Raw genomic sequence first — 5799 nt, 5'->3', positions numbered from 1 at the left:
GGTATGTATAGTGGGGTACACAAACCAATGGGTGGTAATGTGGTTGTTAGCGGGCTTCTTTTGTAACTACACCAATTGCTCTTCATCTTCTTCCCTTGAGGCAGTATCTCTCATTGAGCTGGAAGGCCACTGATTCTGCTAGATTCATTGACCAGAGAGCTCCTAGGACCAGCTGTCTCTGCCCTCGACTGCTGGTATCCCAGTGATGTACAGAAATATATTTCCAAGGCTTTTCAACTTGATGCTTGGACTGAAGTCCAGGTCCTTATGCTGGCATTCATGTTACCTGACTCAGTAAGCTATCTCCCCAGTCCTCTTGACAAGGTGTCTTAGTCAGGGTTTCTCTTCCTGCACAAACATCATGACCAAGAAGCAAGTTGGGGAGGAAAGGGTTTATTCAGCTTACTTCCACATTGCGGTTATCACCAAAGGAAGTCAGGACTGGATCTCAAGCAGGTCAGAAAACAGGAGCTGATTCAGAGGCCATGGAAGGATGTTCCTTACTGGCTTGCTTCTCCTGGCTTGCTCAGCTTGCTCTCTTACAGAACCCAAGACTACCCAGCCCATGTATGGCACCACTCACAAGAGCCCCCCACCCCCTTGATCACTAATTGAGAAAATGCCTTACAGCTGGATCTCATGGAGGCATTTCCATTTCCTCAATTGAAGCTCCTTTCTCTGTGATAACTCCAGCTTGTGTCAAATTGACACAAAACCAGCCAGTACACAAGGTGTTAAATATTGAGGATGCTAGAAACAAAAGACATTAAGGAATTCTATCATCCTGAGGCTTGCATTTAATAGTAGGATAAGAAAGTGGCAGCAATCCTTCAAATGGTATAAAATATGGTGCTATAGCATGGCTGCTGTGTGTTGAAATAAAAACTCACATAGTAACAGTATTAGAATATAAAATGTTTTAAGGAGATAAGACACTGCCCTCATGGGATTAATATTCATTCAAGAAGGACCAGATTGCTAAGTCCCTCCTTCTGCCACATGAACATACAAGAAAGAAACTCCATATGTGAGCCTAGAAACAGACCTTCACCAGACATTAAATATTCTGGCACCTTAACTTTGAGCCCCTAGATTCTGAAACATTGAAAAACAGTATGTGATCAAGAGGATTCAAATTAGGCTTTTTCCTTTGTCTGCTTGGTTCTGCATACATAAGGGTTGCTAGACATCTGTCCCCCAAATTCCTTCAATCTTCATGCTAGAACTGATATTATTTCAAGATCACAAGAGTCAATGGTTTGGGAAATATGAAGAAATAATTTAGCTCAATCCAGTCTATACCTTTATGAGATTTCTGATAGCTGTTTGGAGAATGAATTAGAAGAGGAGGCAAGACAAGAAATAATAAAAATAACCATTATGTTTTGCTGCATGGCAACAGAGATTAATCGAAGAACATAGAGTTTTTGACAATGAATTGCACATAAGGAATGACAGGGAACTGATTTGGCTAATTGCTAGATGTTTCACAAAACAACTTGAATCATGTGCTACAGAAAGCTGTCTCTTACCTTATGCATTACAATGTTTTTTCCCTATTATGTATACATTCATTATAATAGCTGGAAATTTTCCTATGATGTATTAATTAGTTTATTGAAATACTAGTTGTTTAGGTTAGTTCTCGATGGCTCTTTCGTCAAGTGTGTCTATTTAAAACAAGTATTTCTACTCCTCACTGTGTAACATCACTGAAAGAGATACCAATGGCTTGGTAGTTTAGTCAGTAAAATTTTGAATTTTTTCTAATACACACACTGCCCACTTGCCCATGACTACTCTAACACAAAATATAGTTTCCAAGACAAACACATTCCTACCTTTAAGCTTATTCTTGGGAAGGTAATAATATTTGTACAGCCTTCATACAAAAATCAAAAACCTACTTAAAATTCAACATAAAAAATATCTTTAACAAATAAGAGGTTAAAATAGATCCTGAGTTCAGGATGCATCGAGTAAAGCTTCTCCCTGTGGCAAATCTAGAGAAATAGGATTCACAAATACACGTGTAAAACAATAGGACAATTTCTTTGATAAACAAAATTCCTTCAGAGAATTTCCCATCAGATGTGACAGATTTTATATATCTACTCATGATTTTCCTTCCTGATCATCCTTCAAAATGACAAGATGGTAGCTTTGAAATAAAATTAGGTTAAAACAATAAAATAATAATTGGTAATGTGTACCAACAGATTTTCCAGTAAGAGAAAAAAACAAGTAAGTTGTAACATACCTGATCGTTGGCAAAGAACAAAGATGATAGATCTCACAGTGAGGCAGACAGACCCCCATCAACAGATCATGAAGGTATCACATGAACCCCTTATGAAAGCCCTCAGCAAACAGAATTTTCTGAGGAGTTTTGAAAGCCAGAGTATGTTACACAACTTGCATAACAATCTACATCCTTAGACCCTTCCCTCAGACTTCTATGCAACAGCTTGAAATGAAAGACTTTGTCCATCAAAAAGTTGGCCCAACTTAGAAAATAGTAAAATTGATAGAAGACCACACCAAGAACAATAAAGTTGAAATTTACACACTGAACAGAGAAGTTCATAATCTTCTCTTAGCTTGACTTTTATTGCATCAGTATCAGATACCTGGTAAAAGAGGGAATTAACGCCAGAAAAAAATGCTCAGTAAAAAAAAATAAGATAGGTATGACCCCCACAAATGAAACTCCCAACTTTCTTTATATGCACTTTTTTTATTAGATGTTTTCTTTATTTACATGTCATACACTATCTCTTCTCCCAGGTTCCCCTCCATAAGAAAGAAAATAAATTAAAATAAAATAAAAAAACTAAAACAAACCCCCGTTCCCTCTCCCTTCCCCCTGCTTGCCACACCACCTTCTCCTGCTTATTGGCCCTGACATTCCCCTATACTTGGGCATAGAACCTTCACAGGGCCAAGGGCGTCTCCTCTCATTGATGACCAACTTGGCCATCCTTTGCTATATATACATAAGCTACTGGAGCAATTAGTCCCACCATGTGTACTCTTTGGTTGGTGGCTTAGTCCATTGGAGCTCTGGGGGTACTAGTTAGTTCATATTGTTGTTTGTCCTAAGGGGCTGCAAGCCCTTCAGTTCATTAGGCTTTTTAAAACCACACTTTCCTAGATACACACATCAGACTTCCCAACCAATTTCTTAAATCATACTCCTACATTTGAGTATGGTAAGGAAGCCCAACAATCTGAGGAAGAAAAGAGACAGAAGTTTCTGGCGGAAGTAGATATATTGGAAGGCAGAAAAATATATGCATGCACTTAAGCTAAGGTCTGATTAGAACTAAAAGGCTTACTGATTTAAAAAGGAAAAGGAAATTTTCCTATCTATCTCTCTGTGTCTACATTTTAAAAGCAAAAACAAGTAAGAGTTTGTTTGCTTGAGAGGGAAAAGCAGTTATTTAATTTTGTAAAATAAGATACTTTTGTAAAAGCACTAAAATAGAAATAATCTGCAAAATTTGACATAGAACAACTATATAAATTTCAATTAAAATCTTTAAAGGTTCAGTTGACTCAAACTTGTATAAAAATTACTCTTTGAAAAGTGAAAAGAATGAGGAAATAGAAAGAAAGAAAGAAAGAAAGAAAGAAAGAAAGAAAGAAAGAAAGAAAGAAAGAAAAGAAAGAAAGAAAGAAAGGATAAGAAACTTATGGGTCAAAGTAAGAGATTCTAGAATGAAAAATTATAAGCAATTGTTCCTACAACTGATGTCTAGCTACTGGGCTTCAGCTACTTGTTGCTGTTGTTGTTGTTGTTGCTGCTGTTGTTGTTGTTGTTGTGATAAAACACATGACAAAAAAACTGCTTGAAGAATGAGATTATTTTGCCTTATGTTTCCAGAGGATGGATGGGGGTCATAAATATGGGAAGGCTTGACAGAAGGCAGTAAGAGCTCCGGAGCAGGAGGAGGAGAAGGCAGTAAGAGCTCGGGAGCAGGAGGAGGAGAAGCCAGCTTGTCTCATCTTCCCTGAAACACAGGAAGTAGAGTCAGAACAGGAAGCAGACTGGCTATAAACTCTTTAAGCATGTTCCCAGTGACATACTTCCTCCTACAAGACTCTCCTTCCTAAAGATTCCATAGTGTCCCCATGTGGTGGCACTAACTTGGGATCAGATGTTTAAACACACGACCCTACCAGGTACGTTTCTCATTTACTGCATTGAAAAGGATTATGAAAGTATGAACTAAACTGAATGAAGGTAAATATATTAACAAAATCCAGAATGTTTATTTAATAGACGATCTACAACGTGATGGTGATGCAATGACTACATGCTTTAAAAATACTAACAAAAGCTGGGTGGGGTGTGATAAGCTTTTAAATCCAGGCACTGAGAGGCAGAGGTAGGAAAATTCCTGAGAGCTTAAGATCAGCCTGTTCTGTATATGCAAGTTCCAGCCAGGGCTACAAAGTCAGATGTTGTCTCTAAACAAAAACAAAACAAACAAACAAAAAGTCTGAGAAAAAAACTGAACATTAAAACTATAATTTTAAATTAGCTAAATTTCGAAAAGTATAAAAGACCATGGTTGGCAAGTTAAGTTTAGCCTCTTTACCTGCTTTTGTGGAATCTACTAGACATGAGAGCCAACAAATTGAGGTAGAATAAGAAAATATGGAAAATGGGAAACAGATCAAAAAGAGAAAGGGAAGTAATGTTTGATTTTCAAGGCTCATGACAACAGTGTGGTTCTGACATGGCAAACAACTCATGACATTTGGAAAAAGAGTGCAGGAATCAGAAGGAACCAAAGGACTGGCACTGTACAACCAGGTTAGCATGGAGGTGGGCAGCCAGGCACCCACCTCAGAGTGTGTATAAACACACAGACTGGAAGCAGGCTGCACAAAACATCTTGTGCACAGAATAAAGCTGTGAGGGCAGCGTCAGACACTTTCTGATTTTAAAAAGTACCACTAAATCACTGAAAAAAAATTATAATGTTATTCCTCTAAGAATCAAGACTTGGATGCATGCCATGCGAAAGCGCTGCCATTTGTTTTAAATAAGCAGATATTAGTATTGCTGAGATAAAAATTAGAAATACATTTTGAAGCTGTGAGAGTCAGACATTAAACTCCATTGTCCCTGTTTTGATTGCAGCTTGTAATGGCATTATTTTAATCCATTGACACTGCTTTAATGCCGTGATCTGCGACATGATTAAAATTTGATCAGTAGAGATTCCTGATGAGAAAGTTGTTTTTCCAAAATCCTAAAAGCATCTCTTTTTTTGTCTTTGTCAATTTCTTTTAGAAAATAAAATCAAAAATAAATAGGGCTGATTACGAAGTATTAAGAGCAGATGGATAATGTTCCCATCAGGAAGTGGACCAAGTGGACATTTTTTTTTCCTCTTCCCTTTTTACACGCATCATCTGTACTGGATGCAAGCACGGGCAAATATACATATTCATAATGTGGATATTGACAACATTTCTAGAGTACAGGTTCAAAATAAAAGGGACAGTTTTATTTTCCTTCCAGGGACACTCTATAAATGACAAAGCAATCTTCACATTTCTTAATGAGATCCCAAGGTAGGCATGATGGTCTCGAAGGTGAAACAGTTGAATAGCTGAATTTAAACTAAAAGTTTCTTTTCCTTTTTCTCCTTTTTAGAAACTTCTTGCATTTAAAGAAAGAGTGTGGTGAGCACCAGAGAAATAGTGCATTTTCACATTTTATTATCAGGAGTTCAGCACTGATTAATGAGATCACAATAAATACCAAAGGGGGCACAGAGATTT

Source organism: Mastomys coucha, unplaced genomic scaffold, assembly GCF_008632895.1.
Source record: "Mastomys coucha isolate ucsf_1 unplaced genomic scaffold, UCSF_Mcou_1 pScaffold14, whole genome shotgun sequence".
Classification (NCBI taxonomy): domain Eukaryota; kingdom Metazoa; phylum Chordata; class Mammalia; order Rodentia; family Muridae; genus Mastomys; species Mastomys coucha.
Note: the sequence above shows the minus strand (reverse complement) of the source record.